General features: G+C 49.5%; 1 protein-coding gene across 6 annotated transcripts in view; it reads left to right on the top strand.

Moving 5' to 3' along the window:
- The window catches only part of AUTS2 (activator of transcription and developmental regulator AUTS2), a 1,113,825-nt gene that overhangs the window by 825,936 nt on the left and 274,989 nt on the right, over positions 1-12,900 (top strand). The window lies entirely within an intron of this gene.

Genomic DNA, 12,900 nt, shown 5'->3' with positions numbered 1-12,900 from the left:
TTTCAGCTCAGGTTGTGATCTCAAGGTTCGTGAGATCAAGCCCTGTGTCAGGCTCTGTGCTGATAGCATGGAGCCTGCTTGGGACCCTCTCTCTCCCTCTCTCTCTCTGCCTCTACCCTGCTCATGCTCTCTCTCTCTCTCTCTCTCTCTCTCTCTCTCTCTATCTGAATCAATAAATGAACATTAAAAAAAGAAAGAAAAGTCAACTAACAATACAGTTCCATGTCAGATCTGTGCCCAGAAAAGAAGAGGACCAGTGATGGTGACCATGAGAATTTGCATGTTTTCTCCCATCCCCCCAACTCTGTAAAGCGGATGGCATTGGGCATTCGTAGACTTAGTTCCCTGCCCATGAAGTAAGGATGAGTGATTTGTCCGAGGCAGTCAGGGAGGGGCAGGGGGGGTGGCGGTTTATGTGCCTGAGAATGAGACCCACACTGTATCCCAGTGGCTCAGAGCCTGTCACTTCTGTCCCAATGCTCTTCAGCCCCGTAGTACCAACCCCACAGATGTATCAAGGAAGGTGAATTGCATTGCTTACTGCCATTAAAGAGAGAAACAATCTTTTGAGCGGTGATGACACTTTGGTGTTTGAATTGGAAGGGAGTTAGTCGTCCAGAGACCATGCGTCTCCCGACACGTACGTGAATTAGAGGGATCACATGTGGGTAGTTTGTTGCAGTGCTATAAAAGCACGTGTACGTTTTCCTAAGGCACGCGCTGCCTGGACTGCTCCCACGAATTTAAAAAAAATTTTTTTTTAATGTTTTATTTATTTTTGAGACAGAGAGAGACAGAGCATGAACGGGGGAGGGTCAGAACGAGAGGGAGACACAGAATCTGAAGCAGGCTCCAGGCTCTGAGCCGTCAGCCCAGAGCCCGACGCGGGGCTCGAACTCACGGACCGCGAGATCGTGACCTGAGCCGAAGTCAGACGCTTAACCGACTGAGCCACCCAGGCGCCCCCTCCCACGAATTTTAAAGGGAAGGTGAGACTCCCATCTGATTTAGGTACTCGCCTTCCTGAGATCAGAAGGCTGAGTAAAGACCCTCCAAGTTGCTCGGACTACAGTATATCCACCTGCATTCTCGTTAGCCATCTCTGTAAGTAATAGGCCTGGGCGGGCATTCTGTAGCCTTCAGCGAGTTAGTTAACTACTCAGAGACTGTTTTCTCGTTGGTAAAATGAGCACAACGATGCCCATCTCAGAAAGTTGTCGCGAGGATTTACTGTGTTGGCGTAAACCACCAGATGCGTTAACCCAAGTACCTGGTCCTGCTCAATAAACTGTGGCGGTCGTGAGGATATCGTTCTGTCGCTTCCTGAGTCGTAGAATTTGAATTTACATTCAGAGCTGGAGACCCCAGAACTCTTCCCCAAAGGGGAGCAATGAACTACGCTGAAACAGCCCCTCCCTTTTGGGGACGATGCCAAGCCTTGTCTGGGTTTCCTGTAAGTCCTAAAAGGTGTGCTATACGGATAAAATCTAGCCGCTTTGACCTGTGGAAATAAACTGCTGTCTAAGGTACGCCATTTTGGCCTCCTCGTACCGTTGGACAGTTCCAGGCTGGCCCCAGGCCTGACGAGATCCGTGGTGTCCTCTCCGTAGAAAACGGTCCTTTCTGATGAGTCAGTATTTACTCACCTCCTCCTCTCCCAGCCAGAATTTTCACTTCCCGACAGCAGGATCCTTGAGGGCTGGTAGCATAACCACTATTAAGCCTGCACAGATAAGCTCCCAAGATACCTGTCTTTTGGTGTAGAGGCAGGCATGCCAAATTTGCCAACCCATTCCCAGTGAAGGGAGAGATTGGACCCGTCATGTGAAGAGGAAGGCACAAAGCTACTGAGAAGAGGTGCTTCCAGAAATCACTCTTCCAGCCTCCCTCAATTACCCGGGACGAAACTAACTTTGAGTGTCTTCTTCAAGGTTAAGCTCCCTGGGAGCTGAGGGAACCTGGCCAGGGGCTATGAACTTTGCACAGAGGGCATCCTCAGAATCGCCCTCTGCTCAGTGGATCACTGCCCTCCCATTACTTGGCTGGCACGTACCTGATTTGGTTGACATTTCCATAATTAATTTATAGCAGCAATAACCCTGAGATGAGCCTATTTATAGGTTTGTGCAAGCTGGGTAAGAATATAGATTAAATCTTGGATCATTAACATACTTAAAGTACTTGGGAGAGTTTTGCGATGGCCAAACGGCGTGATTAAAAGGCCTCCCAACTCGATGTGCACCGGCAGCCCATGGGTTTATTTCCCTTCCCAAGCTCAGAAACAACAGAACAACAAAGAATAAGCATACACCCCTCCCAGCCACCAAAGATATGCTGGGTTATCATGGGGAGGAGCTCGGTCATATCGCCACTCTGCTTTTCCACTTTCCTCCAAACCTGCCCGTAGTTGGCGGTGATGGTCCGAGGGCCCAACGGCCCCTGCCGCGCAGCACGGGGGTCCCAGGGACTTGGCCCTGCCCCTTGGGGCAGCAGCAAGCGGGGCCCAAGCAGTCCTACGGGGAGAAGTGCTGTCACCATGCATGGCAGTGGTTTGAGAGTGTGACAAAGGCAGCCTTTATCTGAAGGGATGTTATTAGGCCCTGGACGGCTCTGCAGAACCAATCATCTTTCCTGCTCATCCTTTTTCGGTTTTCTTGTTCTGGTCGTTACCCTTTTGAAAAATAACATATATTGCTTTCATATCATAAGAGGAAGGTGTCTTCACTATCAGAAACAAAGATAAGTACAGAGAAGAAAGTAAAGAGCACACGTAATCCCACTGCCCAAAAAGAGGCAGCTTCTAGATGTCTCTGCGGTGCCTCCTCGTATAGTCTTGGTTCTGGCGTCACGTTAGCAGAACCCCTGGCTGGACGGGGAGGCTTCCCACTCAGATGCTTTCATAGCAGACAGACGCGTTTCCTCACAAGGGTGGCCTCATGGGCCCGGGGACAAGAATTCACTATCAACGGTCAATGACTTCGGTCAATGACTTCCGACTCCCTGCCTCACTGTCAGGAGCCTGAAGCCATTCCCCTCTCCCTGTCTTTTCTTTTTTAATTTACTCAACCCACCCAGCCCTATTTATCCTTCCCTCACCTGGGCAGGCCCCTGCGATAACGCCCTGTGCCCCCTTTCTTCCTCGCTGAGACCCTGTCCTCCGACACGGAGACAGATGTCTTGCTACCAAACGCGTTCCTTCCTTGTGGTGGTGGGTTTTTTGTTTTTGGTTTTGTTTTGTTTTGTTTACTTTTGTTCTAGTTGTTTTAAACTCTCAAACTGGCTACCAAACTCTTCAAATCAAAGTCAGTGTGGGTAAGATCGCAATACATGATGACACATATGCACGGATGGTTACGAATTTTAGTTGTTAATTTTTTAATGAATTTACAAACTTTGAGCTCCTTGAAAAGAAGAGCTTAGATATTATGTCGCCAGACCCTTCCCACAGTACTTGGCATATTATAAATACTTGATTAATATTTATTGAATTAAGATGAAAATGAAAATGAAGAGAAAATTTAATTACCCAGTCTCCTTTTTTATCTGAGCAGTTAAGTGCAGACAAAAAGGAGGTCATATAAAAATGATGGAAAAATAGTATCTTAGAACAATTTTTATGGTATATCAGTGCATTTTTTTGTGCTAAGGTATCACTATTAACCCAAGTGAGGACCCTTTTTAATGATTTTTTAAAATCTTGACGATGCCCTTTTCACTTCTTTCCTAAATGAACATTAATATAAAGCCATAAAAATTCCCTTAGAGGGTTTTATGAATTACTGCACTGTAAGATTGGGAAAAGGCCATTTGCAGCCATTTGTTTTATGGAGCTTGATTCTGAAACCCAGCACCGCCCCTGACCCTTCAGGGGCGCACTCTGAGGCATGACGCTTTTCTTGAGGACGGCGAGCCCGGGCACCCCTCCCCAAACCACACCAGTAACATGTCCCACACAGGCCACTTCACCAAAGTCAAGGGTGTCAACCACAGAGCCCCGCCCTGTGTGACTAGCCTAGACACGCTATGGGGAGGGAGGCAGAAGTTAATAATGATACATGGAATAACTTTTTGCCCATAATGTAGATTGATTTTCAGTTCACCAGCATAAGTCATTTTTGCCGTATGACCCTGGTCATTTAGTACTTGAAGAAATGATGCCAAAGACCAGACACCTGGTCTGGGGTGTGGGTTTTCAAACTCCTTTCACCTGCCGAACATGGATTGGAAGCCTAACGTATAAAATAGAGATGGGGGTTTGAGGGCCTGGAGTTCCCCTTCGCCATCACGCGGACCCTCGATCAGCTTGTCACAGCTCACTGTGGAAAACCCTGGGTCTAGAGACCAACATGATGAAGATGAAAGATAAGCACAGCGCAGAAAGAGATCACGAAGACGATAAAAATCTAACATCTCACTTGTTTCGAGGACTTCCTGTGCGCCGGGTACCGTGCTAAGCACTGACTTTCCTCTTAAAACCTGTCAGATTGTGATGTCTGAGGCAGAGTGTGGTGTCAGCTGCCCGAAAACACTTGAAAAGAATATTGGATTGTTTGCACACAGGGCCATGGGCCAGATCATCTTGAAAGCTGTCTTTCTCACTACAGTTGTCTTTAGCCGCCATCGCTCTGTTGGAATGGGTCTCTCTCAAGCGAACTCAAGAAAAAACGAAGGAAACCGGTTACCGTTCAGCATGTTTGCACGCGTGCGTGTGTGTTATGTGCACGCATACAGAAGACCTTGATCCGATGTACTGAGTGACACCTACATTTAACACACGTACCTCAGCAGATGTACCATTTTAAGGCTCGTTCAGAGCTTTGAGGGGGACGTAGCTCAGAAGACAACGGTAAAATGAGGTACGTGCCTTTGCCAACGTAGGCGGCTGTATCCGCAGACATTTGTTTTGGCAGATCATAAAGTCGCAGGGCAGAGCAAATCCTGAAGTCTCACCCAGTGCCGGTGCTCTCTTGTCATTGTGGGCAAATGACCATCGCTCTGAAGCAACCCCAGAGAGGGGCCCGCTGCCGTCTTCTTGCCATCTTCATTCCGTGAGCATCTTTGGGAGACGTAGGTCACCGGGACGCCAAGACGAGATGATTCTTTGGCCTGAGGGGTGCCTGGCCAGCCAAACAGCGAGCCAGTCGGTCCACAGCCCTATTCCATTCCAGAACCCCCATCTGGTACGTCTGTGGAAGAGGAGCAAAGCAGGGAGTGCAGTAGAAGCTGCAGGAACGTGGTCTCGTTGGGAGACAAGAGAGACACGGGAAACCTGACGGACTCCAGAAAATGGTGGGAGGGAGCTAGGAGCTCAGAGCACATCGTTTCAAAGGAGAAGAGAAATGTTAGCAGCCTCAAGGCAGGTGGGATTTGAGTAGTTCCTTTGAAACAGGGAACAGTCACCGAGGGAAGGGAAGCTGCTGAGGAGAGACGGGGACAGGGCGCCGTGCACGCTGTTCTTGTTGGAACCACGCACGTATGTGGCTCTGGGAAGCGTGTTTAGGGAATTGAGAGGGACCATGCCGAAGAACATCATGGAAGGCCCAGTGGGGGCTGTGGCAAGCAGCAAATGCCTGCCTACAAAATTGGGAGCTTTTTAAATATTTTTGAGCAAGGAAAGGACACAGGGAAAACAGTTAATCTGGTTCAACCACCTTGCCATGTATAAAACCGCCGGCTCCTGATGGGTGTGCCGGATTGCAGATTGGCTTAGAAAGCGCAGTGTGAGGAGAAACCCAAAGGAACCAGAGCCTTTCTTCTGGAGCCCTAACCAAGGAAGACAGAAGTCAGTTTCGTCTGGCAGGCATTTTCAGATGTGACCAGACGCCACGTCACGTGTTCGTGGTCGTAGCCAACTTAACGACAGCGGCAGACTACACATACAGAGTTTCTTCTGCAGCACCCGGACTCTCTGAAAAAGCTGGTTGTGAAGTCAAGGGCTGGGGGCTGCCTGGTCGCACCTCCAAGCCTCCCCAGAGTCCACACATGCCCTTGGGGTCCAGTTCACACATCTCATGCTGGCCCATTGAACAGAGCTGGGCCTATCGCAGACCTCCAGATATTTAATTTGTAAACACTTAATAAAGCGCTGTCAGTAGGTCGGCTTGTCTTTTCTGTCGGCCACATCAAAATCAATACGTCCCTTGGGTGTTCTGCCGTGATTGTCTGGGCTGGGGAATCTAATAGGATTAAGTGTTTGGGGTCCTATCTGACGCCACAGTCCACAGTCCTAGTTAGATGAGGTTAAAGACTAGCTTGCCATTGTGAAGGCACGATTGCTTAGGGGTCTGAAAAATCATTAAAGCTTGTCCTCTTAAACGTTGATTGTTCCCTGGTGATTTATTGACAAAACACAAAAAAGTGCTCTATACTGCACTCTAATTATATGTATGAGGCCATAAGATCTCATGGGAAATTAAATAAAATTTACAGCTTGATGGTTTTATGCTCCTGGGAGACATACCTTCTTAATAAGATCTTATAGCTGGGAATATTTATGAGGTTAAAGTCCGTAGGCTTGAGCAAAGACCTAACCTTTCCATAGGAGGGGAGATGGGGGCGCGTTTTGATTTCTTTGAAGATAAATGATTGTAATGAAATTTCAGGGGTTTAGGAAGAAATGCTCCGTGAGACACATCAAGCATTCCTCCCCAAGACCTCTGGAGGACAAAGCTGTCAGGACTCAGGGGCTTACTTCAACCCTGTATCACCACCACCTCCGGGGCATCCCTAAACTCACCGGGCTGTCTCATCGGATAAGCCCCCATCACAGTCTGAAAGGGAGGAGAAACCCAAGCTAAGCACAATTACATAAGAGGTCAAGGAAGGGAGAAGATTTAGGAGTGGGGGGCAGGAGAGAGACAGAGAGGGAGAGAATGTGCACGAGAATCACGCTGATGTTCTCCAACCCATAAAAAGCAGTTTTATGTATTCAAACAGCCCCTCCACAGTTACTGGCCAGTTTGCACATTTGCTGTTTTACTAAGTCACCTTCTCTTTGCATCAGGGGGCTGGGGTCCAGGCCCCTGATCCCACAGTGATTACATAGAGTGTTATTCTGGACAAAGAATCAGAACATTTCTGGGGGGGGGCGGTGGGGGAGCCTCTGCAGATGGCATAAAGATGACAGTTTCTTGGTTCTGACGAATATGTTTTCAGAGGCGCACATTGTAAACCGGCCTGGTGATTTTTGTTACTCACATCCCAAAGTCTACGTGGATCCCGAATGAAGTTTTATGCTTTAAAATGGGTTGTTTCGACAAGAGCAAGGGGTATCCTTTAGGCTACCTCCCATTTCTGTTTTTTTCCCTCGAGTAGTCCTGAAGTGACAGAAAGGAGGAAGGTAGACAGATGGACAGGTAGATGGGGACGTATATTTGCCTCTGGTTCTTAAGTGTAGAATTATGCTTTCATCTATTCAAGGAAGGATAATTATGCAGAACTCACAGTTAGGGGCATGTCACATGTGGTCTATTTTTCTGTGGGTCTTTTAATGAGTATTTTTATATATGAAGTTCTGCATGGCCTCTCCTTGGTGTGTGAGAGGGACAGTGACACAGGGCTGGGGATCAAGCTTACGAGGGGTCAGGGTAGATCGGTACACCATCCCTCTGGGGGCCCTGACTTGGAGATCTTTGCAGCCAGCCTTTCCCATCTAGGGCATCTTATGAGTGTGTTTCCCCGTGTGCTCTGATTTGTTTAGAAGAAGCAGAGCCCCCCCCCCAACCCCGCCCATTAGAGCCTCCTGCCTGTGCTCACGTGAACAGCAGAGGGCTGTTTAATTAAGATGAACTTATACAGAGCCTATCTGCGGAGGTGATGCGCACAGATTGAGGGCCTCATTACTCTCCCAATCACCCCTCTGGTTCCCTTCTCCAGAATAACCCGAAGTAAAAAGAAAAGAAAAGAGTATAAACTCTGATGCCCACACTTCTGTTAGCGTCCAGCTTCCTTTTCCCCCAGGTGGCGGTGGCTTTCGAAACTGGATGAAGAACATGCCTTGCTTAGCATGGAGTGGAGGAAGCAAGTTTGTTCTAAGCCTGGCCTGCTCTCTCCAGTTTGTCACTGTGTCCGTCCCTCTCCCTGGACCCAGTTTCCTCACCTGTAAAATGAAGAGCCAAGGCTACGTGATTTTAGGGTCCCTCTCAGCTCTAAAATATTATTTCATAGTTCTAAGATTTATGTAGGAGAACAGCATTGCACTCCATGCCTTGCTTTAGCCTTTTGAATGAAAGTGAGATGTCTCATCAGTGGAGGTACAGCCAGCTCAAGCCCCAGGTCTCAGATAAAAGGAGAAAAAAAGAAATACTTATTACAGATAGCTAAGTTCCCCTGATAAGCAGCAAGTGAGAAATCCCTGATTTAATTTAAATATGATATTTCTGTCTTGATTAATCTAAAGCATGTATATGATAATGTATCCTTTTTTTATTTAGTGGTCTGTCCTGAAGGGAAAGAAAGGCTTGGTTGTGGAGCAGAGGGGCAAAGGTTTGGGTATTTTTTAATAAAGATGAATATCCCCCAAAATGCTTGAATTATATGGAAGTAAGATTTGTTGCAAGTTGCAAATCAAAGCCTGAAATGTCACTTATCTCCTAATGATACTTCTACACAGATTATTAATTTCATTTTAGAAGCCCAATGAATGTTATATTTTATGACATTGATTAAACATCTTGCTGCCATCTACCCATCCATCCTTTTCATTTTCAAAAATCCATATCGGAATTTAACAAAAACAGCCCATAAATTTGTATTTTACAGCCTAGCAAAGTTGACTCATCCCCCACTCTGCCTGCAACCAGACCCATCCGGACGGAACTCTGGGCTTGGGCCGTTTTCCCTCTTCAGAGTCCAAAGGCAGCCTTTTCTCAACCGACCTCATGTGTTGTTACCAGAGGAGGACTGGGGATTTATTTGGAAGAGCATTTGTGGCTTCTGGAGCCGCAGAGCCACAAGGGGGGCTGTGGGGTGGCCAGGTTGGCCCCTGACTGGGAATCAGGGACTCCGCTCTCTTCCTGGTTCTCAGACAAGCCAGTTACCTCCCTTGCCTGCGTCCTGGGGATAATTACAGCCTCCCCGAGTTGGCTCACGGTGTCATTGTGGGGATGAATGAGATAATAGATGTGGAAACCCTTCCAGCCCTTCAGAGGGAAGCAGTGCAATAGGAGCTTTAAGAGCCAATAAAGAACAGAATGGGATGATAGGTTTTGGATCAACCTCAGGCATTTTAGGAAAGGTTTAGGAGGACCCTTCTGAAAGCGGGGAGAAAAGGCTTTTGCAAATAGGTCCAGCGTGTTATTATTTATTGTGCTTTCATCAATAGAAGTACCCGGTGCTTCCTCCAGACTCACACCTGTGTTTCCTCGAAACTGCCGTGGGCTTCTCGGCCGGAAGTGGCTCTGGTCAAGACCCCCTTTGTTCCCGCAGCTTCTTCCTCACAGCGGCACTTACAGCCGCTGTCATTTCTGTCCAGAGATGGTGCCGGCCCTTAGATCTCCACGTCAGGGCACAGCCGCACCCACCTCAGGGACGTATTCCGAGGAACCTGAGTCAACTCTGCCTGAAAGATTGCGGGCCAGCCCCCAGGGGCTGCCACACATCGAGGAAACAGCCCGTTGAGGCCAGGGGGGGCGGGGGGGGGGGGTCGCTCAGTGAGGATAAATTGTTTTGTAAGAATTGATAACATCAAGAAAAGAACCTCTTAAATCAGGAGCCAGCCTCTGTGCAGTGAACCTTACCAGAGATGTGCACGAGGCCTGGGTGGGGGTTGGCAGGCGGGGGTGACGAGGTCGGTGCCCCCGGAGGCCAGAGGGAGGTCAACGTGAGAAGGAGCAGGTGCCGCCGCCGTCTGCCCAGGAAGCCCCGTGTTTCCGGCACAACAGGGGAGTAGCGGTGCTGGGACTCACATCCTGGCTCTCTCTGGGTCCTCAGGGAACTTACCGAACTTGGCTCGGCTTTGGTTTTCTCCTCGATACTAGCCCGTCACGTGGGGACTTGTGAAGGTTGAGTGAACTAATAGGAACGGATGGGACGTTCTTATCAGCACAGCACCAGGCCCCACAGTCAGTACCTAATAAATGTGACCTATTGTCGAGTGTTGGGATGGTAAGTATCTGCATCAAGGATTTTTCTTCTCGGTGGTGGTGGTGGTGGGTGTTTTGGCTTTGTGTTTGTTTCGTTGTTTCGCTATTTCCCCTTTCAAAAAAAATGTAGAGTGGCCTCACTTAAAAAACTGCAGCAGACAGTACCTGGTCTGGGCTCTGCAGGGCCTTTCATTGTGGGCCTGGTGACAGGCTGGTTTTAAGTGACAGAGCATCATTCAGCGAGGCTGGCTGTCGGTGACAGCCCCTCTCTGTCCGGGGAATGGAGGCGTGGGTACGAACGTTAGGGAGGGAAGACAGTAGCTGGTTCGCAAAGACTCCAGCCCGCTGTGAAATGTTCTCGAGTGCCATGTTGTGCCCCCTTTTGGGGGGCTCGTGTGTCTCCCATCCCCCTCCTTCCCTCCTCGCTCCTCGCCAGGCCCCCCTCCCGCCCCCCGCGGCCCTCCACGGTCTGCGCCAGCACTGGGGATGTTGCATAAAGGGAAAATATGGCATGTTTACAGAGAGAATCTTCAAGAAGTGTTAATTTAATATGCTAAAGTGTTCCCTTCAGCATTTTACCTTTCTTGTTGTTTTCACAAAACAGCCAAGACTAAATAATGAGCCCAGGGCTGTGCCCTTTGGTAGTGTGATAGCTCATTACCCACTAGCGGCCTCCATCTGCCCTCATGGCTGCATAGGGAGCCATTACGATTATGATGGAAATCTCAGAAGCCATTACCAAGATGCAACAGAGGGCCTACTGCAGACAGCCTAATGGACTAATTTGTAATTGGGAGAGGGAAATGAGTTAGCGAGCTGGGGCCGGTTTTGATGAGAGTGGAAGTGCGCATGCTAAATGTGATAAATGAATTGGAATGTGTGTTTGCGCAGTGGGCTCTACAAGGCTTTCCATCTCTCCTGGGGATTGGAGGCGTGCTGACAAGCCGCGAGGAGCGAAGAGGAAAAGGCTCAGGGGAGGCAAGCCAGATTCAAGGAGAGTAGCTAAGGATAAATCGGTGAGGAAAACTAATGGCAGTAAAATCCAAGGAAATGACTGCATCTGCCATGAAAGTAGTAATTAGGAAGCATTTGGTGTGCATGTCTTTAACCGTTAAAATAGGGCCGTGGAGGAGCCTTGGTGCTCGTTGCGGGGAACGGAAGGCCGGGGCGGTGATGTTCCGAGAGCGAAGCCCCGCGTACAGGGACCGTGCCCTGGGCCCTCGTGGTCTGCACGCACTCTGCTTGCTTGACACAGAGCTCGCACCCCAAGCACCCAAAAGCCCCCTCTCCCCAGGGCTGCTGCGGGTCCAGCAAGGGGAAAGCCCTGCAGGCCTGGAGGCGGCCGTTGTGCGAGGGAAGGGGCCCAGGCTTCGAGTGCCAGACCGCCAGTGCACGGGGCCAGAAGGCTTCTTGTCCTAAAGGGCCGGGGAGTCCCTTCACGAGCGCCACGCCCTGCTCTCCATCTCCAAGCCGAGGAGCGCTGCGTGCAAGCTTAGCTCCTGGCGCGTGTGGGTCTGATTTCTGTAAACTGGCATTTCCTCTGTCAGCTGGCTCCCGTAGTGCCAGCGGCCCAGTCGAGAGAGCGTGGCCGGGTGTTCCTTCTCACACGCTGTGGCCTGTGGCCTGGTAGCTCCCCCCCGCCCCGCACCCTCCCCCCGACCCCCATCAGTTGGAGACTGTTTCTGGTGTTTTCTCTGCTGGTGTTCCTCCGTTCTGTTCCCCTGATCTCCGAGCCCTTGGTGTCCTTTCCCTAGGTCACACCTTTGCGTCCCAAAAGCTGCAGCTCCAGGCCTCGGTGCGTCCCTTTCCCTCAGCAACCTGCTGTCCTCAGTGCTTTCCCTGGATCTCCCTTCTCCTCTTGGGGCAGCCTGATTTTGACCTCAGGGTCCTCCTCGCTCTGGATTCTTCCTGCTCCCAGACGTTGTCATCGGTTTGCCAAGAGGACCTTTCTGCCTCTCTAAAGAGCCTGAGGGGAGACATAGAGTCCTGCAGGGACCAAGGAAGCGCTGGAACTAGTTAACTGGGCCCCTGCCCAGGGCTGCTTCCCAAGGCGGGAGACCTAACTAGCTGACTCCTACCCTCAGTCCCACCTCTGTCCCAGGGGTTCCCTTTTGCCATAACGTGCCCAGGTACGTAGAAAGAGTTCCCATTTTCCTCACCAACCACCAGAAGTTAAGATTTCTAATTAACTCCCTGGTGGGATGAGGACAGTCCTGTTCAGCCAAGTTCCACTGACAGCTGATTTGATTGATTACATGATTGATCTATCCCACCTTCTTTGAAGATTAATTGGAAGAAATCGACGGAAAACACAGATACATTGCGATCCACAACAACTCAATCTGGGAGAAACCAGTTAAGCAACATGAAGCTAAGAAACGCTACCAAATATCCCAAGTTAAAGAAAGTTATTGAGAACACACAGATGCAGGTCTGATCTTCCTAGCAGTCATGGGAAAGGGGCAACTGGATGAATGCCTTTGATTACTAGTGGCAGCACATTATTTCATCGGGAGAAACTGACTTCTTCCCGTCCAGCATCCACTGTTGAGTAGACCGTCGTTTATGCCGTCAGTGCCACTTAAACCCAGAACCCCATTAGACAGTCCCATCGGTGTTAGATACAAGATTGAGATTCTCCGTACAGAGAACTGTTGCTTAGATATCCCTTCATTAAAGGCCGCCAGTTTGTCAGACCCAGACTAAGCCCTAGAGACTATAGAATTCAGGTTCCTGCTGTGCCCAACCTCCCATTCGAGGGGGCAGATCTGTACTTGGGTAACTAGTTCAGTTGCAGAGACAGTAACCAAGGGTTTAG

The sequence above is a fragment of the Panthera pardus genome, unplaced genomic scaffold (genome assembly GCF_024362965.1).
Source record: "Panthera pardus isolate Hobbes unplaced genomic scaffold, ASM2436296v1 HiC_scaffold_4, whole genome shotgun sequence".
In the NCBI taxonomy this organism is placed as follows: Eukaryota; Metazoa; Chordata; class Mammalia; order Carnivora; family Felidae; genus Panthera; species Panthera pardus.
The sequence above is the reverse complement of the archived record's forward strand: the minus strand, read 5'-3'. Positions and strand labels throughout refer to the sequence as shown.